The sequence below is a fragment of the Mobula hypostoma genome, chromosome 11 (genome assembly GCF_963921235.1).
Source record: "Mobula hypostoma chromosome 11, sMobHyp1.1, whole genome shotgun sequence".
NCBI lineage: Eukaryota > Metazoa > Chordata > Chondrichthyes > Myliobatiformes > Myliobatidae > Mobula > Mobula hypostoma.
This window is the reverse complement of record NC_086107.1, coordinates 53,930,991-53,957,749: the sequence shown is the minus strand read 5'-3', so window position 1 is coordinate 53,957,749 and position 26,759 is coordinate 53,930,991. Positions and strand designations below refer to the sequence as shown.

The window sequence follows — 26,759 nt, the reverse complement described above, 5'->3', positions numbered from 1 at the left end:
GCAGGGATGTTAAACAGGCTGCTTTGCCCATCAGATTCCCAAAACGAGTGGTGAGGTGGCGATGTTGATGAAAGTGAAATGTTAGCCACTTCTGTAGACTTCAAAGAACTGCAAGAATCTCTAATGCTGGATCTGAAGTACATACCTCTGAAATTGCTAATTTCCATCCACTCTGCTTTAAATTTTACTCATTTGAATGGCACACCTGTAAGCTTCAAACTAGAAGTAAAGAAATTAAGGCAACACACACAAAAAGCTGGAGGAACTCAGCAGGCCAGGCAGCATCTATGAAAAAGAGTAAACAGTCGACATTTCGGGCAGAGACCCTTCATCAGGACTGGAAAGGAAGGGGGAAGGAGTCAGACTAAGAAAGTAGGGGGAGGTGGGAGGAAGAAGGACAAGGTACCGGGTGAAAGGTGAAACTAGGAGATGGGGAGGGAGTGAAGTAAAGAGCTGCGAAGTTGATTGGTGGAAGAGATAATGGGCTGGGGAAGGGGGAATCTCATAAGAGAGGACAGAAGACCATGGAAGAAAGGGAAGGGGGAGGAGCTCCAGAGGGAGGTAGCAGACAGGTAAGGAGATAAAATGAGAGAGGAAACCAGAGTGGCGAATGGTGCAGGAGAGGGAGTGGGGAGGAGCAAAGTTCAAGAAACCAATGTTCATGCCATCAGGTTGGAGACTAGCCGGATGGGATATAAAGTGTTGCTCCTCCAACCTGAGTATGGCCTCATCATGGCGGTAGAGGAAGCCATGGACTGACAAATGGGAAAGGGAAGTAGAACTGAAATGGGTGGCCATGGGGAAATCCTTGCTGAGTTCCTCCAGCATTTTATGTGTGTTGGTTTGGATCTCCAGCATTTGCAGATTTTCTCGTGTTAGTAAAATATTTACTAGTTTTATTCCCTTGTTCAGAATTTACTTACCTTGCTTGAAGGAACAAACATTTGGATGTGAATGTAGAATTGGGCTCCATTTCCACACCTTCTGACACCACCCTCCATATGATATATTCATGATCCTAAGTAGAAAGACTAAATAAGGTGGCAGTTATATGAATATCAGTTTAAATATTCAGCAAGCCAGTGGCTTCAGAGGAGTGGAAGAGTGAAGGAAAGTGGAAGAGCAGTGTAACTATTTGGAGGGTAAATACAGTATCAGTACAATAGCCTTACACCAAAACTTTCACCTATTTGATTTAATAACTCATATTCTCTCTCTTCCTCTCCTTCCTGCCATCACTCTGCAGAGGAGAGTTTTCATCTTTGTACAGATCCTGGATCAGGAGAAAAAAATTAAAAAGTCAGGAAGACATTTTGAAACGAGTGAAGAAAGGAGATGAATTCTTGGGAGAAGTGTGTGCACCAAGACCAGTGGAAAGTGAAGTGTTAGTACACACACAGTTGCAACTTCAAGAATTTCTCAAATTCCGATGGGAATAGATTTCTGGAACATACGTTGAACAACCTGTTTTCAACAATTACATTAAACATTTTATACATTCTCCGTTTCTTTAAGGGATGCTGGCTGATCAGATCTTTTTTCTAAGAGGGCATCTTCAAAAGGAGGCTGCATTTTGATTTCTGCCAAATCTTTTCATTGCTCACTGATTGCATTGAGCCTAAATTCTGCTGCGAGTCACTGGTAAAATATTTAGGGGTGAAACGTCATCAGTAATGTGCATCATCTTGGATAAACTTAAACAACTTATTTTATCAATTTGTTTTGTGTAGCCGGTATTAGTACAGATCCTCTGATCACTCATGATTTCATTGGCAGTAGCAATCAAAAGGAAATGTTCCTAATGTGAATTTCAACACTTTCCATGTTGCAAAAGTGCAGGTGAATAATGACTCTCAATGCTCTGTCAAAGAATTAATACCTAAAATTCTTTTATATTTATATAGGTTAGGGTGCATGACAATGAATTTTTTGCACCTGTGTGCCAAGAACTAGTGAAGACCCTATTTTATTAATTATATAATTATATACTGTACTCTTATCATCCAGACTGCCCCATGTGCATTGTGATGCCAATGTGGATTACGTCCAGCCAACGGGATTCATCTTTCTTTGTGATAGTAGAGTTGCAAGAATGTTTTAGTTTGTACATTTAAAATAAATGAAGTTGTTTTTTTTTAGTTTCTTTTACAAGATAATGCAGATTTTTAAAGAAAACCATTGAGGAGAGAAGCCTTTACAATTTATCACCTGCAGAATTTCATTTTTCTTTGAAGCTAAATATCTCAGATTGTCAAAATAATGTAAGTATCCTCTTTTAGTCTCTGAGTGAGTAGGTTTCCCTAATGTGACGAGCTTGGTTCTTGGAAATCCTCACATCCACGTAGCTGACCCTGGTGTTGCTTCACATTATTGTTACTTTTAAAGAGAGAAAATCTTGCTGAAATACTTTCTTTTAAACAGGTAATAAAGCAAGAAGCCATTCCTACAATTATAAATTGAATTAATTTAAAGGTTTTAGAATCAGTGGGAAAGTGTTGACAATATTTTTAGTGACTGATGATGATGATGATGATGCAGTAAGATAAATCTTCCCCTTCCTAGGAAATGAGACATTGAATTTCTTCAGCTTTTATGACCTGCATGTTAATTACAACAACATCAGCTGCAATTCTGCAACAGTGAGTTGATGTAAAATGTTAAAGGGTTAATATGGTGCCACTAAAATCATTTGGTCCTTGCCACTGTATGTTCCTGGTGAACCCGCGAAATAACATATGTCAGTGTCTCCCAATCATCTTGAATTAAAACCACACTCGTTCACAATCAATACATATTCATATATCTATCCTATAAATGACTGATTATGGGGCTGGGACTGAAACAAGGATTTTAGTTTTGCTTTCTTGTGAATTTTATAACTAAATGACTTGATGTTATTAAAGCCCCCATGGATCCTTGTAGTCTTTGTCATGTCCTCCCTTCTCTGGAAAAAGGATCACATGCCAAGATTGTGATATACTCATATGTACGATAGAGCAAATTGGTGGCAATCTAGTGGTAAGAATGAGAATTGAAGCCTCAGCAATTTGGTTCAAGGTGAATTTTTTGATTCCAAGGCTAATAATTGATGTCAGTGTGAACAGCTGTTGTCCGCACATATCCAGATTTAAAGTGACATAATTTTCAGTAATTCTAAGTAGGTCAAAGAAATGAACACCATATTATGGAATAATGTTCTTAATAATGTCATGATGGTCATTTTGAATGGTCCACAAGTTGCTTTTATTGGTGCTACTTTTGAAATTTCTGCATGAGGACTAATATAGCATAGACCATGAAGGATTTGTAAAGGACAACTGAGACTAACTAATCATCGCTGAAAACCTAGCAGCTAATCAAGTAATTCATTTCAATGTCCACCTTGATGATGTTTTGCACAGGCAACAAAATAATGGTGAGAATTTCTGAAATTTGCCAGCAAGTTTTGTGTGAAAGGTTTTTCTTTCAGGCCTTGAATTAGGCTCGACTTTCATTAAGTTGTTGATTTAATTTGTTTAGTGCTTTGGAGAGTTGGAAATGAGAATACCATGGCTGTTGTGGGACTTGCAGCTGGGTTAGCACCTGCCGGCCTGGTGCTATTGTGGTTGGTGCCAGCACTTGTGGGGAGGAAGGGAATGCACAACTAAAGCATTCCACGTAGAATTTCAATCTTTCTTCACTTGGGACAATTTTCTTTTTTAAAATGGTAAAAAAAAGTATTTTTTTTAGTTGTACCGGTTTAAGGACAAGCAATTTGTCAGTGACTTTGTATTGTGCTTGTGCGTTTACTGTGAAATTAAAAAAATAAAATTGTTGCGTGTTTTCTTTTGTAGCTTGTTACTCTGTATATTTTAGTGACACAAATACACTCCAATCTATTAAAATGTAGATTCCTGATACCGTGCCGTCTTTTTCTTTTGAAGAACAGCATATGTAGAGGAATAACCTACAGCTGAAATGCGTCTGCAGCTAACTCTACAACAATATGGTTGTTTTATACAATGGGCTGAAGTACTGGAAAGTCCAGCACTCTACGATGTGTCCAATTTAACTGCAAGTCGTGCTCACACGTCCAATAAAGTTAGGAAACTTGATCATCTAGCTTGCAATTGCTTTTAAAATTGTTTAACCTGGATAGTCCACAAGGAATGGACATTAATGTGTAGAATAGGAGATGACAGGCTGAATAACTGATTCATGGTTTATTCAACCATGACATTACAATTAAAAATGAGGACAATTGGGAAAGATAATCTCTACCAGAACTGAGAGTTTAATAAGGGGATGAGAAATGTAGCAGAACAAGGGGCTCTTTAAACACAGGAGGGAAATGGAAATGGTAGACAAGGACATAGGGATACTTGTTTTTCCTGGGTCATTCATGGGGAGATCCTGATGTAAACCTGTAATAGGCTGCATAGCTAGAGCACAGTCCTGATTAACCCCAGCAGCAAATATAAAGACAGCAAAAGGTTTATGCAGTGCCTATAAAAATTATTCACCCTGCCCCCCCAGAAGTTTTCATGTTTTATTGTTTTACAACATTGAATCACAGTGGATTTAATTTGGCTTTTTGACGCTGATTCACAGAAAAGATCCTTTCGTGTCAAAATCTTTACAAAGTGATCTAAATTAATTTACAAATATAAAACATAAAATAATTGATTGCATAAGGATTCACTCCCTTCAAGTTGGTATTTAGTAGATGCACTTTTGGTATCAATTATGGCCTTGAGTCTGTGTGGATAGGTCTCTATCAGCTTTGCACATCTGGACACTGCAATTTTTCCCTATTCTTCTTTACAAAACTGCTCAAGATACGTCAGATTGCGTAATGATTGTGAATAAACAGTCATTTTCAAGTTCATCCACAAATGCTTAATTAGATTGAGTTCTGGACTCTGACTTGGCCACTCCAATAAATTAACTTTGTTGTTTTTAAGCTATTCCTGTGTAGCTTGGGGTCATTGTCTTGCTGGAAAACAAATCTCCCAAATCGCAGTTCTCTTGCAGACTGCATCAGGATTTCCCTATATTTTGCTGCATTCATTTTACCCTCTACCTTCACAAGCCTTCCAGGGCCTGCTGCAGTGAAGCATCCCCACAGCATGATGCAGCCATCACCGTGCATCATGGTAGGGATGCTGTATTTTTGATGTACGGTGCTTGGCTTACGCCAAATATAGCATTTAGTCTGATGGCCAAAAAGCTCAATTTTAGTTTCATCATACCATAGAACCTTCTTCCAGCTGACTTCAAGTCTCTCACATGCCTTCTGGCAAACTCTAGCCAAGCTTTCATGTGAGTTTTTTTCAACAGTGGCTTTCTCTATGCCACTCTCCAATAAACCTGCGACTGGTGAAGCATCTGGACAACAGTTGTATGCGCAGTCTCTCCCATCTCAGCCACTGAAGCTTGTAACTCCTCCAGAGTTGTCATAGGTCTTGCACGGTCACTTAGTTTTTGAGGATGGCCTTCTCTAGGCAGATTTACAGCTGTGCTATATTCTTTCCATTTCTTGATGACTGACCTGCTCCAAGGGATATTCAGTGACCTGGAAATGTTCTTGTATCCATCTCCTGACTTGTGCTTTTCAATAATTTGTTCACAGAGTTGCTTGCAGTGTTCTTTTGTCTTCATGGTGTAGTTTTTGCCAGGATACTGATGCACCGGCAGTTGGACCTCCCAGAAACAGGTGTATTTTTACTACAATCCATTGAAACACCTTGACTGCACACAGGTCCCCAAAACATCTCCATTTAATAGGTTTCAATAGGTATATTTAATATCAGAGAAATGTATACAATATACATCCTGAAATTCTTTTTCTTTGCAAACATCCATGATAACAGGAGTGCCCCAAAGCCCCCACAGCTCCCCCCGCCACACATAAGCAGCAGGAAAGCAATGACTCCCCCAACCCCCACCAAGCACTCAAGCGTGCAGCAAAGCATCAATAAAGACACAGACTTGCAGCAGCCCAAAGACTACTCGTTCACCCGGTAATTCAACATACCACTGGCTCTCTCTCTCTCTCTCTCTCTCTCTCTCCCTAATAAGAGAAAAAGACGTGTCCCCATTTCACATTTATCTAATTATGTGACTTCTACAATCAATTGGCTGCACCAGTGATGATTTGGTGTGTCATATTAATGGACAGAATACTGATGCAATCAATTATTTTGTGTTTTATATTTGTAATTTATTTAAATAATTAAATTAGATCACTTTGTAGGGATCTGCTTTCACTTTGACATGAAAGAGTCTTTTTCTGTTGATCAGTGTTAAAAAGCCAAATTAACTCCACTGTGATTCCCTTACTCACTCTTCCTTCAGTTAGTCCTGACGAAGGGTCTCGGCCTGAAACGTCGACTGCGCCTCTTCCTATAGATGCTGCCTGGCCTGCTGCGTTCACCAGCAACTTTGATGTGTGTTGCTTGAATTTCCAGCATCTGCAGAATTCCTGTTGTCCACTGTGATTCAATGTTTTAAAACAATAAAACATGAAAACTTTCCAAGGGGGTGGGGTGAATACTTTTTATAGACACTGCACATCTATAAAAAGTGAATAGCTAAGATATATTTGGAAATAGATAAATCGGTCTTTTCCCGGGGTTGGGGAGTCCAAAGTGAGAGGGCAGAGGTTTAAAAGAGACATGAGAGATAACTTCTTTACCCAGAGGGTGGTGAGTACTAGGAATGAGCTGCCAGAGGACATGGCCAAGGTGGGAAAAATTACATTTAAGAGATATTTGGATAGGTACATATAGTGGTGGGGTTTAGAGTGTTGAGGGGCAAACATGGAAGGAATGTTAGAAGGAATGGTGCCATGGTACATATGGACCATCATGAGGTACTGTTAATGGATTCACAGACCATTCAGAAATCTGAAGACATGGGAATAAGCTTTCTGAATCAATGATTGAGGGTCTTCATGGTCCTATACCTCCTTCCTGATGGTAGTAACAAGAAGAGGGCATGCCCCCATTGGTGAGGGTCCTTAATGATGGATGCTGCTTTCTTAAGGTGCTGTCTCTTGAAGATGTCCTTAGTGGTGGGAAGATTGTGCCTGTGATGGAGCATGACTGCATGGCCAGATTCTCTAACACTCCATCTACACGTTTGCAGAGGATAGCACCGTAGTTCAAGTATGATGAGTTGGAGTAGTGAAAGGAGATTGAGACTTAGTAACAACCATGACAGCAACCATTCCCTCAATGTCAGTAAAACAAAAGAGCTGGTCATTGACTTCAGGAAGGTGCACATGCTCCTTTCTTCATCAGGTGCTGAGGTTAAGAGCTTCATGTGCCGAGGAATGAACATCACCAATAGCCTTTTTTGATCCAACCATGTCCACAACCAAAAAACACACACAAAACGCTGGAGGAACTCACCAGGCCAGGTAGCATCTATGGAAAAAAAGTACAGTCCATGTTTCGGGCCAAGATCCTTCAACAGAACTAGAGAAAAAAAGATGGGTAGATTTAAAAGGTGGGGAGAGGAGAAAGAGAAACACAAATTGATACGTGAAACCGGGAGAGGGAGAGATAAAGTAAAGTGCTGGCAAGTTGATTGGTGAAAGAGGTACAGGGCTGGAGAAGGGGGAATCTGATAGGAGAGAATAGAAGGCCATGGAAGGGGGAGGAGCATCAGATGGAGCGATGGGCAGGCTAGAAGATAAGGTGAGAGAGGGAAAAGGGGATGAGGAATGATGGTGGGGCGGGGGAGGGGGGAGTTATTACCAGAAGTTCAGGAAAGTGATGTTCATGCCATCAGGTTGGAGGCTACCCGGACAGAATATAAGGTATTGTTACTCCAACCTAAGTGTGGCCTCATTGCGACAGTAGAGGAGACCCAGGATACACATATCAGAATGGGAATGAGAAGTGGAATTAAAATGAGTGGCCACTGGGAGATCCCCTTCTGGTGGATGGAGCATGGGTGCTTGGTAAAACGGTCTCCCAATCTACGTCAGGTCTCACATCCAGGAGGCCACGTCGGGAGCACTGAATACAGTATATGACCCCAACAGACTCACAGGTGAAGTGTCGCCTTACTTAGAAGAACTTTGAGGCCCTGAATGGTTCCATTCCAATTTATCAATCCATGGCCTCTCCTACTGTTGCGATGAGGCCACACTCAGGTTGGAAGAACACCTTATATTCCATCTGGGTAGCTTCCAACCTGATGGCATGAACATCGATTTCTCAAACTTCCAGTAAGCCGCCCCCACTTTCACCATTCTCAATCCCCTTTTCCCTCGCTCACCTTATCTCCTTGCCAGCCCATCACCTCCCTCTGGTGCTCCTACCAACACCACCCCCCCCCGCCCCACCCCCACAACTTTCTTTCTTCCATGAACTTTTGTTCTCTCCTATCGGACTCCCCCTTCTCCAACCTTGTATCTCTTTCACCAATCAACGTCCCGGCTGTTTACTTCATCTCTTCCCCTCCCCGTTTTACCTATCAACTTGTGTTTCTCTCTCCCCTCTCTCACCTTCCAAATGTACTCCTCAGCTTTTTCTCTCCAGTCCTGAGGAAGAGTTTTGGCTTGAAACGTCGACTGCTCTTTTTTCCATAGATGCTGCCTGGCCTGCTGAGTTCCACCAGCATTTAGTGTGTGTTGCTTGGATTTCCAGCATCTACAGATTTTCTCGTTTGTGATTTGACCAAGAAAGTTCACCAATGCCTCTACTTCCTCAGGAGGCTAAAGATATTTGGCAGGTACCCATCGACCTTTACTAATTTTTATCTATGCATAATAGATAACAATTTGTTAGCAAGTTAACACATTTCACAACACATGCCGGTGATAATAAACCTGATTCTGATTCCAGAAGGCACACTCTCTTTATGAGTAATGGCTTCATAAGGTAATCTCTGCCTGTGACCAGAAGAAACAGCAGGGAGTTGTGGACACAGCTCAGCACATCACAAAAACCAGCCTCCCCTTTATCGACTCTGTCTATACTCTTGCTCTCTCAATAAAGCAGCCAACATAACCAAAAATGCCTCCACCCTGGGCATTCTCTCTTCTCCCCTCTTCCATTGGGCAGGAGATAAAACAGCCTGAAAACACATACCGCTAGGCTCAAGAACAGATTTGGGAGGCCCTCCATTGGTCAGGTTGTTGACCATGGGTGTTGCATCCTAGCTGTTGAAGTTGGTACACTAGCTGGGGCAGTATGGTGTGGAGAGCAAGCTGTTCCCCATGCAGCAGGCTCCCCCTCTGCCCACAGATGATGAATCTAAGTGAACAGTGGAGAATACAGTTTGGCATCAGTGGCGTCACAGGAGTTGCCAGTCAGCGTTGAACTCAATTTACAGTAAGATTGCCTTAGGGACTTCAAGACTGGATTTTTCCTCGTAGTTTACTCCCAAAGTCTGTAGGTATAGCCACATGGAGTGGAGGTTTGAGATCAGAGTTTTCCTTCTAAATAAGCTGCCCAACCATCTGCCCAAAAACATAGAAAACATAGAAACATAGAAAATAGGTGCAGGAGTGGGCCATTTGGCCCTTCGAGCCTGCCCGCCATTCAGTATGATCATGGCTGACCATCCAACTCAGATCGCTGTACCAGCCTTCCTTCCATACCCCCTGATCCCTTTAGCCACAAGGGCCATATCTAACTCCCTCTTAAATATAGCCAATGAACTGGCCTCAACTGTTTCCTGTGGCAGAGAATTCCACAGATTCACCACTCTCTGTGTGAAGAAGTTTTTCCTCATCTTGGTCCTAAAAGGCTTCCCCTTTATCCTCAAAGTGTGACCCCTCGTTCTGGACTTCCCCAACATTGGGAACAATCTTCCTGCATCTAGCCTGTCCAATCCCTTTAGGATTTTATACGTTTCAATAAGATCCCCCCTCAATCTTCTAAATTCCAACGAGTATGAGCCTAGTTGATCCAGCCTTTCATCATATGAAAGTCCTGCCATCCCAGGAATCAATCTGGTGAACCTTCTTTGTACTCCCTCTATGGCAAGGATGTTTTTCCTCAGATTAGGGGACCAAAACTGCACACAATACTCCAGGTGTGGTCTCACCAAAGCCTTGTACAACTGCAGTAGTACCTCCCTGCTCCTGTACTCGAATCCTCTCGCTATAAATGCCAGCATACCATTCGCCTTTTTCACCGCCTGCTGTACCTGCATGCCCACTTTCAATGACTGGTGTATAATGACACCCAGGTCTCGTTGCACCTCCCCTTTTCCTAATCGGCCACCATTCAGATAATAATCTGTTTTCCTATTTTTGCCACCAAAGTGGATAACCTCACATTTATCCACATTAAATTGCATCTGCCATGAATCTGCCCACTCAGCTAACCTATCCAAGTCACCCTGCATCCTCTTAGCATCCTCCTCACAGCTAACACTGCCGCCCAGCTTCATGTCATCCGCAAACTTGGAGATGCTGCATTTAATTCCCTCATCTACGTCATTAATATATATTGTAAACAACTGGGGTCCTAGCACTGAGCCTTGCAGTACCCCACTAGTCACTGCCTGCCATTCTGAAAAGGTCCCGTTTATTCCCACTCTTTGCTTCCTGTCTGCTAACCAATTCTCTATCCACATCAATACCTTGCCCCCAATACCATGTGCTTTAAGTTTGCACACTAATCTCCTGTGAGGGACCTTGTCAAAAGCCTTTTGAAAATCCAAATATACCACATCCACTGGTTCTCCCCTATCCACTCTACTAGTTACATCCTCAAAAAATTTTATGAGATTCATCAGACATGATTTTCCTTTCACAAATCCATGCTGACTTTGTCCGATGATTTCATCGCTTTCCAAATGTGCTGTTATCACATCTTTGATAACTGACTCTAGCATTTTCCCCACCACCGACGTTAGGCTAACTGGTCTATAATTCCCCGTTTCTCTCTCCCTCTTTTTTTAAAAAGTGGGGTTACATTAGTCACCCTCCAATCCTCAGGAACTAGTCCAGAATCTAAAGAGTTTTGAAAAATTATCACTAATGCATCCACTATTTCTTGGGCTACTTCCTTAAGCACTCTGGGATGCAGACCATCTGGCCCTGGGGATTTATCTGCCTTTAATCCCGTCAATTTACCTAACACCACTTCCCTACTAACATGTATTTCGCTCAGTTCCTCCATCTCACTGAACCCTCTGTCCCCTACTATTTCGGGAAGATTATTTATGTCCTCCTTAGTGATGACAGAACCAAAGTAGTTATTCAATTGGTCTGCCATGTCCTTGCTCCAAATAATCAATTTACCTGTTTCTGTCTGTAGGGGACCTACATTTGTCTTAACCAATCTTTTTCGTTTCACCTATCTATAAAAGCTTTTACAGTCAGTTTTTATGTTCCCTGCTAGTTTTCTCTCATAATCTTTTTTCCCCTTCCTAATTAAGCCCTTTGTCCTCCTCTGCTGGACTCTGAATTTCTCCTAGTCCTCAGGTGAGCCACTTTTTCTGGCTAATTTGTATGCTTCTTCTTTGGAATTGATAGCATCCCTAATTTCCCTTGTCAGCCACGGGTGCACTACCTTCCTTGATTTGTTCTTTTGCCAAACTGGGATGAACAATTGTTATAGTTCATCCATGCGATCTTTAAATGCTTGCCATTGCATATCCGCCATCAACCCTTTAAGTGTCATTTGCCAGTCTATCTTAGTTAATTCACATCTCATACCTTCAAAGCTCCCCTTCTTTAAGTTCAGAACCTTTGTTTCTGAATTAACTATGTCACTCTCCATCTTAATGAAGAATTCCACCATATTATGGTCACTGTTACCCAAGGGGCCTCTCACGACAAGATTGCTAACTAACCCTTCCTCATTGCTCAATACCCAGTCTAGAATAGCCTGCTCTCTAGTTGGTTCCTCGACATGTTGGTTCAAAAAACCATCCCACCTACATTCCAAGAAATCCTCTTCCTCAGCAGCCTTACCGATTTGGTTCACCCAATCTATACGTAGATTGAAGTCACCCATTATAACTGCTGTTCCTTTATTGTACACATTTCTAATTTCCTGTTTAATACCATCCCCAACCTCACTACTACTGTTAGGTGACCTGTACACAACTCCCACCAGCGTTTTCTGCCCCTTAGTGTTATGCAGCTCTACCGATATCGATTCCACATCCTCCCGGCTAATGTCCTTCCTTTCTATTGCGTTAATCTCCTCCCTAACCAGCAATGCTACCCCACCTCCTTTTCTTTCATGTCTATCCCTCCTGAATATTGAATATCCCTGAATGTTGAGCTCCCATCCTTGGTCACCCTGGAGCCATGTCTCTGTGATCCCAACTACATCATATTCATTAATAACAATCTTCACTTTTAATTCATCCACCTTGTTATGAATGCTTCTTGCATTGACACACAAAGCCTTCAGGCTCGCTTTTACAACACTCTTAGCCCTTATACAATTATGTTGAAAAGTAGCCCTTTTTGATTTTTGCCCTGGATTTGCAGGCCTGCCACTTTTACTTTTCACCTTACTACTTTTTGCTTCTACCCTCATTTTACACCCCTCTGTCTCTCTGCACTGGTTCCCATCCCCCTGTTGTGAACTAACCTCCTCTCTCCTAGTCTCTTTAATTTGATTCCCACCCCCCAACCATTCTAGTTTAAAGTCACCTCAGTAGCGTTCGCAAATCTCCCCTCCAGGATATTGGTCCCCCGAGGATTCAAGTGACTGGTTTTTAGATGCCAGTAACCCACCCAGTTTGCCAGAGGTTGCTTGGTGATGCAGCTCAAAGTTCCGGAAGGGCCTATTCTGCATTGTATCTCTAAGTAAAATAAAATATAACCAAATCTCATCTAATGATGTAGAATGTTCAAAGATCACAATGACCTTATCCTTTCTGCTGCTGACCCCTCAATGATGGTTTGTGTGTCTCACAAACTTCCCCTTCCTGAACTCCACAATCATTTCCTTGGTCTTGTTGACGATGAGTGCAAGGTTATTGTTGTGACACCTCTCAACCAGCTGATCTATATGACTCCTGTATGCCTTATGGGAAGGTTCTGGGAAACTAATGAGACTAGAAGTTACAGATGGACTGTGTCCTAGATATGGCTGCAGAGATACTGAAAGCATTGTTTGTGATCTTGAACACTCTGCTAAAGTTTAAGCAGATTACCAAACAGTAAAAGTCACCATCATCATCACGTGCCATGTCGTGTGATGTGGGCGATCAGGGTCTTTGATCATGACTGTTCTTGGCAAATCTTTCTGCAGAAGTGGTTTGCCACTGCCTCCTTCTGGCAATGCCTTTACAAGACGGGTGACCCCAGCCATTCTCGATACTCTTCAGAGAATGTCTGCCTGGTGAAAATGATCGCATAACCAGGACTTTTGATATGGACCAGCTGCTCATACGACCATCCACCGCCTGCTCCCATGTCTTCACATGACCTTGATCAGGGGGCTAAACAGGTGCACCTTGCCCACGGATAACCTGCAGGCTAGCAGAGGGAAAAGTGACTTTCGCCTCCTTTGGTGGCGACCACCTATGGTAAAAATAACACTCATAATTAAGAAAGGAAGGAGACAGAGACCTTTAGGCCAGTTAGCCTGGCATATTAGGGAAACTCTAGAAACCTTTCATAAGGAAATAATAGCAGGACACAAGTAAAATCAGTACAGTCAACCAGAATAACACGGTTTTACCAAAGAGAATTGTGGTTGACAAATTTAATAGATTTTGGTGCATAAAGGCAGCTTCTAAATGAAGTGTATTTAGGGTTTCATAAGACATTTGATAAGATGTCACATAAAAGCTAACTTCACAAGGCACTGGGTTTATTTATCACTGTGGATTGAGGACTGACTAACAGGAAAGGAAGATTCATGATAAAGGGGATGTTATTCGGTTAGTAAGTCTTCAGCTGATTGCCAGGAGATGATTTGCTGGGATCACAGCTATTTACAACCTATGTTAAATCTCCAGATGAGGAGCCTGGGTATTACAGACAGGTTTGTAGATAATAGAATGATATGCAGGAAAGTAAGTTCTGAAGAGGACAAAAAGGCCAAAACACTTCTGATGAAGGGTTTCTGCCCTGAATCATTGACTCTCTTTTTCATCGCTGATTCCTGAAATGCTGATTTTCTGTTTTTGCTTTGTAGGGACATCTGATCCACACCTGAGTTTGGTGCTTTGATTAATGCTGAGTTCTACTTTAATTTGTGCTTTGCAGCAGTAGGGTCAATATATGTAACTGAGATGATCTCCCATTTTATGTCCTCACTTAATGCCTTTTTATTCATTGTTGTTTATTCTGAACTATTAGTGAATCAAGGTTGATTTATCATTGCCTAGATTTGTTATTACGTTGTTGCTTACACAGCTTGGACTTACAAGGTGATGTAATGCAAGTAATCGATATAAATATTTAGCCAAATTTTGCAACATTTGGCCAAATATTTTAATTGTATTAATTTGGGATACTCCATTAAGATGTCTTCCAAATGCTCACCAAGTGGTATGACGGTTCCTGGAGCTAAGCAGCATTGAAGGGACACAGGTCCACAAAATTAGAAATTTCATGTTGATTCCACGTGGTACAAACATTTGTACATACACCATGGATACTGCAGTGGTGCTCAATTTGTGATCTATTGATGGTCAAGCTGAAAAGTTGATAGCCAGTGCTAATAGTGACGCCCCTTTCAGTGCTATCAAATTTTGTAGAATCAGAAGTATGTTAACGCAGCAAACTGAAAAATTGGTGTTCAAACTCAGCAAACTATAAGACCATAAGATATAGGTTGTTCATTGCACAACACCCAGTTGAGAATAGCTGATCCTTTAGTGGGCTCAACCACAAGGTGCTCTAAAGAGCCATCTCTAGGCACTCTAGAAATTCACCCTCCTGGAATCTAACACCAATCCCATTTTCCCAATCTACCTGCATATTGAAGTCCACCATGACAATTGTAACATTGCCCTTTTGGCATACGTTTTCTATCTCCCATTGTAATTTGTAGGCCACATCCTTACTACTATTTGCAGGTCTGAATTCAACTCCCAGCAGGGTCATTTTACCCTTGCAGTTTCTTATCTCTGGCAACAATGATTCAACACCTTCCGACTTTATGTCACCTCTTTCTAATAATTTGATTTCATTTTTTACCAACAGAGCAATGCTGTCCCCTCCGCCCTCTTGCCTGTCCTTTCGATACAATGCTTATCCCAGCTATAATCTTTCAGCCATGATTCAGTGATGTTACAACATCATACCTGCCAATCTGCAACTGTGCTGCAAGTTCCTCCACCTCATTCTGTATACTGTGCGCTTTCAGATACAACACCTTCTGTCCTGTCTGCACACTTGTTGATTTTGCTGCCTCTTACATTGCAACACATCCTGTTGACTACAATTTTGCCCTATCAACAGCCTCTCCTCACCACATATTGCCTCTGTTTGTAAACCAGCTACGTTATCTTCAGCACTATCATCCACTGTTCTGCATTTAAATACAGGCAACTCAGGACACTAGTCACACCATGCTCAACCTTTTGATTCCTAACTTTGTCTGAGGTCTTACGAACATCTGCCTCCACAACCTCTCCACTAATTTCAGGCACTCTGGTTCCCATCCCCTGCAACTCTAGTTTAAACCCCACTGTGCAGCATTAACAAAACTTCCTGCTAGGATATTTCCCCTCCAGTTCAGGTGTAAACTGTCCCTTCTGTACAGGTCCCACCTTCCCTGGAAGAGAGCCCGATGATCCAAACATTTTATGTACCCTCCCTCCTACTCCTTAACCACGTGTTAAACTGTATTATCTTCCTAGTTCTGGCCTCACTAGCACATGGTATGGGTAGCAATCCCAAGATCACAATCCTGGAGGTCCTGCCCTTTAAATTTAACTTCCTCAACCCCCTATGTAGAACCATGTCACTCGTCCTACCCATGTCACTGGTACCCATATGGACCACGACAACTGGCTGTTCAACCTCCCTCTTCAGAAAGCCGAGGACTTCATCTGCGATGTCCTGCACTGGAGGCAACATACCATCCGGGAATCTCGTTCTTGCCCACAGGACCTTCTGTCTGTTCCCCCAACTAATGAATCCCCTATCTTCACAGCGTGCCTCTTCTACCCCCTTCCCTTCTGAGTGACAGAGGCAGACTCAGGGCCAGAGAACTGACAACTGTGACTTTCCTCTGTGGGTCATTCTACCCCCACCCCCACCAGTATCCAAAGTTGTTGAGGGGGATGGTCACGGGGTTACTCTGCACTGGCTCCTTAACCCCTTTCCGCTTCCTGACTGTCACCCAGTTTCCTATGTCCTGCACCTTGGATGTAACTACTGTTTTGTATATTCCATCTATCACCCCTTCAGCCTCCTGAATGGTCCAGAGTTCATCCAGTTCCAGCTCCAACTCATTTACACGGTTTTTTAGAAGCTGCAGCTGGATGCACTCCTTGCCATTGTAGTTGACAGGGACACTGGAGGTCTCCCTGCTTTCTCACATCCCACAAGAGGAGCATTTCACAATCCTGCCTGTCATCCCTACTCTCCTAGCTGAGCAGATATAAAGAAGGGAATGAAAAAACTTGAGTTTTTCTTTTCTTTGCTTTCTCTGAGTGAAGCCTCTCTTTGTGGAACTACTCTGACTACGTCCACTCAGACAATGACTGCTGTGCCTGACCCTGTCTTCCTTTAGCTTGCTCTTACTAATCAATCCCAAACACTGATTGGCCACTGGTCGAAGCTCTATTACACTGCCGTGACCCGCTCCTGCCTTTTATCCTTAGGCAGTGAACCTGGTTGAAGTCCCCTCCTCTCCAAACTTCCGACATCTAGATTGGCGGCTGGTCAAAGCTCCAACGAGCTATCCCAATGAGTTCACTGATTATTCAGAATATTCTGCTTAGAAAACTCCTAAAATTATTGAAGAAAGAGGCTTCTCACTAATGCATTTTTTCCAAAGTGGATGAAGCTGGATTCTTTTGCAAATAAATGCCAAAAAGGACTTGCATTTCTCAGGACGGGAAGTCAGTGCTTGGATTTAAAACAATGAAAAACCAATTAATTTGGCTGCTTTGAGCTAATTTTACTACTACCTTAAAGTTGAAACTTCTCTTGATCTTCAGGCCAGTGGACTTCTGTGGCCTCAAAGATTATTACAACGGATATCTTCCATCGACTTCTAAGGATACATAATAAGAAAATAAAGAATGGTTGCCATCTTTAGCCAAAAGCTGGCAATTTAAGCTGCTTCAACATGGTAAGGATTGTGTTAAAGAGAATTACAACATGAATGTTCTTATTACAGTATAACCTTCAAAGCTGAAGACCTCCCCAGCAGTGATGATTTCAGTGATAGTGTGGAAGTTTGATTGTTTTGCTACCTTTGGCCATCCAAGATCTCATCACCACCTTCAATCCATTTTGTTAACTGTGAGCTTTTGACCAGTTCCTCAATGCTTCTGATGAAGATAATGATAAACCATTAATCTGGGAATATTTTGATGAACACAATATTCTCAAAGACGCTGATAAAGCATAGGAAGACATATCCTGAAGTTGTATGAATGGTGGTTGGTGTAAGTTATGGCCAGGGTGCAGCAATAACATTAGAAACTTCACAGGTATTTTACAAAGAGTGAGAAATTATATCCCCAGGTGTGTGAAAAAGACAGTATTTAAAGACCATAAGGAGCAGAAATAGGAGCAGAATTAGGAAATTCAGCCCATCCAGTCTGCTCCAACATTCCATCCTGGCTAATTTATTATTCCTCTTAACCCAACCTTCTCCCTGTAACCTTTGACATTCTTACTAACCAAGAAACTATACACCTCCGCTATAAATATGCCTAAGGATTTGGCCTCCAGAGCCGTTTGTAACAATGAATTCCACAGATTCACCATGCTCTGGCTAAAGAAATTCCTTCCTCATCTTTACTCTGAAGGGATGTCCTTGTATTCTGAGGCTGTGCCTTTTGGTCCTAGACTCCCCCACTATAGGAAACATCCTCTCCATGTTCATTCTGTCTAGGCCTTTCAATATTTGATAGGTATCAACGAGATCCTCCCTCATTGTTCTAAACTCCAGTGAGTACAGGCCCATAGCCATCAAATGCTTCCCATATGTTAACCTTTTTATTCCCATGATCTTTTTCATGAACCTCCTCAGGACCTTCTCCAATGCACGCGCAACCTGTCTCAGACAAGGGGTCTAAAACTTCACAATGCTCCAAGTATGATCTGAGCAAAGCCTTATAAAGCTTCAGCATTACATTCTTGCTTTAAAATTCTAGTTCTCTGGAAATTAATGCTAACATTACATTTGCCTTCCTTACCACTGACTCAACCTACAAGTTCAACTTACATGAGGTTTCCCAAGTCCCTATGCATCTCTGATCTGAATTTTCTCCCCACATATAGACTATGCCTTTATTCCTTCTACCAAAGACCATAACTATGCACTTCCCTACACTATATTTCATCTGCCACCTCTTCGCCTATTCTCCCAATCTGTCTAAGTCCTTCTGCAGACTCCCTGCTGCCTCAGCACTACTTGCCCCTCTACCTAGCTTTGTATTGTATGCAAACCTGGCCACAAAGCCATCAATTCCATCATCCAAATCACTGACACATAATGTGAAAAGAAGCGGTCCCAACACCAACCCCTAAGCAGCCGGCCAGAAAAGGCCCCATTTATTCTAATCTTTACCTCCTGCCAATCAGCCTATCTTCTATCCATGTTAGTATTTCTCCTGTAATAGCATGGGCTTGTTTAGCAGCCTCATGTGTGGTCTTCATAAAATCCGAATAAATAGTATCCACTGACTCTCCTTTGTCTATCCTACCTGTAAACACAAAACTCATCCTTAATAAATGACTCCAACATGTTTCCAAGTATTGAAGTCAGGCTAACTGGCTTATAATTTCCAGTCTTTCTGCCTCCCTTCCTTCTTAAAGAGTAGAGTGAAATTTGTAATTTTCCAGTCCTCCAGAACCATTGCAGGATCTAGTGATTCTTGAAGGACAACTACAAATGCCTTCACAGTCTCTTCAGCTACCTCTTTCAGAACCCTGTGGTGTGGTCCATCTGGTCTAGGTGACTTGTCTACCCTCAGCCCTTTCAGTTTTCCAAGCACCTTCTCATTAGCAACAGCAACTACACTCACTTCTGCCCCCTGAGACTAGGGGAATGGCAAATCTGGATTGGGTGATGTGAAATGGAAAAGACTTGATTAGAGAGCTTAAGGTAAAGGAGCCCTCAGAAGCCAGTGGTCATATTATGGTAGAATTCACCCTGCAGTTTGAAATGGAGAAGCTAAAACCAGTTGTATTACAGTGGAATAAAGGGAATTACAGAAGAAGCATGAGAGAGAGAATCTGGGCAAGGCTGATTGCAAAGGGACACTAGCAGGGATGCCAGCAGAACAGCAACAGCTGGAGATTTTGGGGACAGTTTAGAAGGTACAGAACAAATACACCCCAAAGAAGAAGTACTCTAAAGGGAAGATGAAGCAATCATGGCTGACAAGGGAAGTCAAAGACAACATAAAAATTAAAGGGAGGGCACATAATTTAGGAACAAATAGTGGGAAGTTAGAGGATTGGGAAGCTTTTAAAAACCAAAAGAAGGCAAGAAAAATGCAATAAGGAGAGAAAAGATGAACTATGAGGGTAAGATAACCAATAATATAGAAGTTTTTTATGATATATAGAGTTTAAAAAAAGGCGAGGATGGATATCTGACCACAGGCAAATGATACTGGCGGAGATAGAGAGGGGGAGAGAGAGAAAAAAAGAAAAAAAATGCCATCCCGGTCGCACAAGGTGCTTTGTGCAGCTGAATGGCTTCAAGAAGGAAGAACCACTGCTCCCGTGGGCGACCTGTTTGTTCGAGATGGATTTCGAACGAAATTCAGAGGGTGGTGAGTACTTTCACACAGAGGTTCCAGCGCATGAGTTACAGACAATTTCAAGATGAGCTCCAACTTAAAGTGTACATTTCACTGTTTAAGAGTAATGGGCCCTTTTCTCTCTTTCCTTTATTTAATAACTGTTCACTTAAATTAACATTTTAAAATATACTTCTTAATTGTATGCAGTGTACGATCGGTTATTTCTTGCTGAGGGCAGTAAATCACACAACAGTCACAGTGTTATAATGTGAGCATTATTAAAAGTAAGTTAATACTAATTAGGATAATGGGGGCTTACTTCCGTTCTTTTTACTTCCGGTGGGCTTTTTACATAGTGTTCCTGCCATGCCCTACGGGTTGTGAAAGCCTCTGTATATACATATCGGTTTTGACGTTCAAGATAAAGTGGTTTCTTTGGGCATGAAGTTGTCGAGTGTGCCTTTTTAAGGTAGAAGTTACCACATATTTTTTTTGATGAGGTAAACTGGTTTTGTGGACCTGCTGGCACGTTTCGAGCGGGAGCAGCAGCGCCGATAATGGGCCTCACGTTCAGTTGGCTACGTTTGGGACTGTCACTGAATTTGTGGAGTTAACGGAGGACTGGCCGGAGTATGAGGAAAGGTTGAGACACTTTTTCTGTGCTAATGGAATTACTGAGGAGGCTAAGAAGCGCTCTATTCTCCTGAGTGTGTGTGGGGCAAAGACTTACAAGCTAATAAGGAATTTAGCCACACTGTGGAAACCGGGGGACATTCCCTATGATGAACTGGTCATGCTCGTGGGGAACCACTACAATCCGAAACCTTCTGTGATAGTCCAAAGGTGTAAGTTTCACAGCCGTTTCAGGAAGCCAGGTCAGTCTGTGGCCAATTTTGTGGCCGAGCTTCGGCAGCTGTCGGAGCATTGTGATTTCGGAGCGGTGTTGGAAGACATGCTCCAGGATAGATTGGTGGGCAGCATTAATAATGACGGCATACAATGCCACCTGTTAGGGGAAACTCCACCGTTGACTTTCAAGAAAGCCTTAGAGATTGCCCAAGGCAGGGAGATGGCTGCTAATAATGTCAAGGATGTCCAGAAAGGACATGGGGGGTCACAGTCAGCGGCAGTGCACCAAGTCAGGAGGGAGACTGGTAAACAGGCAAAGCGGCTGGAATGTTTCCGGTGTGGAGAGACGCACTATGAAAATGATTGCAAATTCAAAGACACTGTCTGCCATGCTTGTAGCAAAAAGGGACGTTTAGCTAACAAGTGCAGAAGTTCAAAGGGTAAGATTAATCCTGGGCAGGGGAAAGCTCAACAGGCTCAGGCAGCCACACACCATCTAGAAGATGCAGATGAAGAGGCAGCTTGTGCCTACAACATGTTTGAAGTGGAAACAGATGAGGAACCACCTGAACCATATTATGCCACAGTCACTGTCAGGGGAAAGGACATTAAGTTTGAGATTGATTCAGGGGCTACTGCAGCGGTCATTAGTGAGGAGTCATGGGGGTCCAACCTGCCTCCCATTAGACCGTCAAAGCTCAAACTTAGGACCTATACGGGGCAGCCCATACCTCATTTAGGGGTGTTATATGTGGACATTTCAGCCAGGGGCCAGAAGGCTGAAGCCAGGCTAATGATAGCTAAGGGCAGGGGACCCAGTCTTTTGGGTCGCAATTGGCTTCGCAAAATCCGGCTAAACTGACATGAAATTAAGTATGCACACACGACGGAGGACACTCTGCAGCGGTACAGTGACGTTTTCAGGGACGAGCTGGGAACACTGTAAGGGCGTGACAGTGAAACTCCATGTCGACCCTGAGGCTGCATCACATTTTTTAAAGCCCAGGTCGGTGCCCTATGCCATGAAAGGCAAAGTCGAGGAGGAGCCGGAACGTTTACAGAGGCTGGGCATTATTGAGCCCATCCGGTTTTCAAGGTGGGCGGCTCCCATTGTTCCAGTACTGAAGGCAGACAAAACGGTGAGGATATGTGGGGATTATAAGCTTATGGTGAATCAGGTCTCTAGGCTGGAGGAGTACCCATTGCCATGGGTGGATGACCTGTTTGTGACCCTATCGGGGGTAAGCTGTTCACAAAGCTGGACACGAGCCACGTCTACCAACAGCTGCTGCTCGACGAGGATTCAAAGGAGTATGTCACAATTAATACGCACAAAGGATTATTCAAATACAATCACCTGGTGTTTGGAGTGGCGTCCAGCCTGCCATTTTCCAAAGGACAATGGACACTTTGCTGCAGGGGATTCCACACGTAGCAGTGTACCTTGATGATATTTTGATCACGGGGGCTACGGAGGTGGAGCATCTGGCTAACTTAGAACAGGTGCTGAAGAGGCTCTCAGACGCAGAGCTGCATTTGAAACGCGGAAGATGTGTGTTCCTGGCATCAAGTGTGACTTACCTGGGACACAAGATCACAGCTGAGGGGCTTTTCCCATTGAAGGACAAAGTGAGAGCTATTAAGGAGGCCCCAAGCCCTAAGACCGTCACGGAACTCAGATCATTTTTGGACATGGTGAATTATTATGGCGAGTTTCTTCCTGACCTCTCAGGGGTCTTGACCCCACTGTATAAGCTGCTTCACAATGACACTAAGTGACAATGGGGTGAAGAGCAGGAGAAAGCCTTCAAGGAAGTGAAAGAACTCCTCCATTCAGCGAAGCTGCTTGTTCACTATGACCCAGACAAGGAGATCACCCTGGCATGCGATGCCTCGTCCTATGGAATCGGGGCAGTTCTCTCACACGTAATGGAGGACCGTTCAGAGAAGCCTATTGGTTTTGCTTCACGTACCCTGACAGCTGCAGAGAAGGGATATTCACAGCTAGACAAAGAAGGTCTGGCCATAGTTTTTGCGGTCAAACGCTTTCATCAGTACCTTTATGGACGGGTATTTACAACTTATACGGACCATAAACCACTGATGAGCCTGTTCAGTGAGACTAGAGGCATCCCACCACTAGCTCTCACACTGTCAGGCTACCGGTACACTATAGTGTACAGAGTGGTTGGGGATAATGCAAACACCGATGCACTGAGTCGACCACCTTTACCTGAGACACCTGTTACTACACATGTGCCTCCAGAGACTGTGTTTACATTGGAGAGGCTGTCAGAGACACCTGTAAAGGCGACCCAGATCAAGCAGTGGACAGAGAGGGACCTAGTCTTGTCCCAAGACAAGACTTTTCTTTTACGAGGTTGGCCCAGAGTTGTGGAAAGAGAGGAACTGAGGCCTTATGCCAAACGCAAGACAGAACTCAGCCTGCAGGATGGCTGCATTTTCTGGGGGGGTGAGGGTCATTGTGCCTCCCCCTGGCCATTCACAGATTGTGGAGGAAATTCACGAGTGTCTCGGATGAAAAGCCTTACAAGATCCTACGTTCGGTGGCCAAGAACGGATCAGGATCTGGAGAACAAGGTAAAATCATGCACGCAGTGTCAGACTAATCAGAATATGCTACCACCAGCTCCTTTGCACCCGTGGGAGTGGCCAGACCACCCGGGGTCTAGGCTACATTTGGACTTTGCTGGCCCTTGTATGGGGAAAATGTTTCTTGTAATGGTAGATGCGCATTCTAAATGGATCGAAGCTCACATCATGAACATCACAGCCCCCTCAACCGTAGACAAACTCAGGCAGGTGTTTGCAGTCCACGGGTTGCCTGACACTCTGGTCACTGATAATGGCCCAACGTTCACCAGTGAGTTGTTCAGTGAGTTCATGTAGCAGAATGGCTTTCATCACATTCGGACGGCCCCTTTCCACCCAGCCTCAAATGGTTTGGCTGAGCGAGCTGTTCAGACACTGAAGGAAGGCCTGAAGCGGATGCCAGGGGACTCTCTTAGCATGCGACTTTCATGTTTCCTGTTTAAATACCGCCTCACGCCACAGACTACGACTGCCCACACTCCAGCAGAGATGCTGATGGGGCGTAGGCCCAAGTCAAGATTGGACCTGCTGTGCACGGACATGAAGGCGAAAGTGGAGAGAAAGCAGGAAAAGCAGAAGGAGGGACATGATCAACATGTGCGAGAGAGACAGTTAAAACCGGATGACAATGTCTATGTGAGAAACAATCAGCAATGGCTGCCTGGGGTTATTCTTAAGCAGAGTGGTCCCGTCTCCTATGTTGTTAAGCTGACTGATGGGCGTGTTTTCTGCAGACATCAGGACCATGTGCGCCTGCGTCATGATACCGGCTCAGAGGCAGACAGTTCCATGGAGTTTCCATTTGTGAGACAGACTATGGTGGAAGCATATCCACCAGTGACTTTGCCAAAGGGAGAGACGCTGGCAGAGGGGTCGGGGTCCCCTGAGGAGGATGAACATTCTCATGCAGATACACAGACCCCTCTCATGCCCCCAAAACCAGATCCACCCAAAACACCATCACCAGCGGTGCCTGCTGAGTCACCGGGGGTACTGCGCCGATCACAGTGCACTCATAAACCTCCTGACAGATTGAATCTTTGACAGGACAGTTTTTTTTTGTTATTAGATTGAATGTTGAATCTGTCATGTTTTCCAGGTGTTTTGTGTTGATAAACTGTTGCTGAGATACTAGTATAAGTTTTCAGGGGTACGCAAGTTAATAACACCGCTGTTTTTATTTCCTAGTTTTTTACATTTGGGGAATAAAGGGGGAGAAGTGTTGTAATGTGAGCATTATTAAGAGTAAGTTAATACTAATTAGGATAATAGGGGGTTTCACTTCCGGTGGGCTTTTTACATAGTGTTCCTGCCATGCCGTACGGGTTGTAAAAGCCTCTGTATATACATATTGGTTTTGACGTTCCAGATAAAGTGGTTTCTTTGGGCATGAAGTAGTCAAGTGTGCCTTTTTAAGGTAGAAGTTACCACACACACAAACCGGGATTTGGGTGGGCGAGACATCCCAAGCTCACGGATTTGGCGGGTCCGAAGTTGTACACGTCCCTGATATACAAAGGTGGGTTTATCACCGCTGAATCCAGTGGCTGCGAGCAAGGAGCTAGCGAGCCGGTTTTCCAGAGACGCCCAGAAAAGGGCTGGCGGGAGGGGGTTAGCGGACACAGATGGAAATAAGATACCACATGAATCATGAGACATAGGGGAAATAAAACCTTGTGTGGAAAAAGAAGTAAACAGCTTGTTGAATAATGCCACTCAAAGCAATCTAATGCCATTGATACTGCTTCAGCTGCACATTTTATCTGTTGTACATTCTTGTCCATTTGATTTTTTTTGTAAGATAACTGTGCTTAACTACTAGGCTGACAATCTTTATAGGACACTGCACCTCACAAGTCTCAAAGACTCTCTGGTACTGTTTTTCTCAATTCCCTTCCCCCAGAAATCCAAGATGGCAGTTATCTGTGTTATCTTCATTACCTTTCTATGGTGTGGAGTCCTGTTGCACTCCCCAGGTGCGATCCTGAAACAGAATCCAAACTATTTTAAGGTACTATTATAAACACTAGAAAGTCTGCAGATACTGGAAATCCAGAGCAACACAGACAAAATGCCGGAGGAACTCAGCAGGTCGGGTAACATCTATAAAAACGAATAAACAGTCGACCATTTGGGCCGAGACCCTTCTTCAGGAATGGAAAGGAAGCGGGGAACACTGTCCTTTAAGCTACTGTTGGTGCATTGATAACAACAGGTGAGGATCATCCAAATGGAATGCTTTCTACGGTGCATCAATAACAATTCGTGACGATCAATCTGGATACACCAGATTTCTTTAGCCTCCCGAGGAAGTAGAAGTGTTGGTGAACTTTCTTGGCCATGGTGTCGCCATAGTTGGCCAGGACGGGCTATTTTTACGGCCGATGATCACTCAAGAATTTGAAGCTCTCAACTCTCTCAACCTCAGCAATATTGATGTAGACTGGTGCATGTGAACCTCTGTCTTCAGCAGTGTAAGAATCTCCAGTCTCCTTAATCATGCGGCCAACCAGGAGTACAGCCTAACAAAGAACACTCAAAATAAACAACCCCATTAAGATGGAAGAGTGATAGAGTTTTTCTTTGTAACTAATCCCTCCTGTGACTGATGTGAGCAAATGTCTTTATGCCACCAGCTTATTCCCTGCCAGTTGACTCTGCTGATACCGAAAAATCAATATTGTAGCTTGTCAGGTCACCTGGGGAAGGGGGACAGAGGCTCACTGTGGTCTAGAACAAGCAAGATAAACATAGCTAACAGTAACTAGTTAACATCACGGTCCATTCAATTGATGGCCCTTCATTCACCCAAGTTTCTGATCTCTGCTGCATCATTTTTGGTAAATGCTAACTACAGGTCAATAATTTCTCTCAAGCTAAGAATGTGAATTTAAGCGAGAGAGAAACGGGGCTATCTTTTTTTTGTTAGCTGGAAGAGAGAGGCAGAAATATAAAATCAACTGGCAATTCATGTCTTTTCCAGTAGTTTAGTAAGCAAGCATAATGGGAAAAATATTTTAAATTATCATTTCCTTTGGATGTGGAAAGCTTTTCTAATCAGCTATTTTCCAGCTTAGTTAGCTGCATAACTCGCAATTCTGTTAAACACTGGGAAAAACTTGACCTTTTTTTGAGGATTTCTTTTTCTCTTATTCTGATGTACCGCTGCAGCAACATCAATTGATTTAATGTTTTTGGGATAAACAAGTTATCTTTTCATCTGGGACAGAATAAACTAAACCAAGGTTTTTATTTGGAAATGTATTTTCTTTGAAATGCTGGAATTCAGAAATATTTCCTCGATGACAGTTTGTCATGCATCACAACCAGTGATGTAACAATCTTTATGTAACAATCACGGTGATTTTTTACCCTGATAATGTAATAAAGGTATGTTCTGTCACTGTAGCTGCCCTGCTCCAATTCACTGACGATGTCAC

The 26,759-nt window shown here is 43.2% G+C and overlaps 1 protein-coding gene across 1 annotated transcript in view; it reads left to right on the top strand.

Moving 5' to 3' along the window:
• LOC134353744 (cleavage and polyadenylation specificity factor subunit 6-like) overlaps positions 1 to 3,891 on the top strand; it is a 79,040-nt gene extending 75,149 nt beyond the window's left edge. The window contains exon 9 of the mRNA XM_063062070.1: positions 1,247 to 3,891. The gene's annotated coding sequence lies outside the window, so the exon portion shown is untranslated. The remainder of the gene's footprint in view (positions 1 to 1,246) is intronic.
• The last annotated feature ends 22,868 nt before the right edge of the window (positions 3,892 to 26,759 follow it).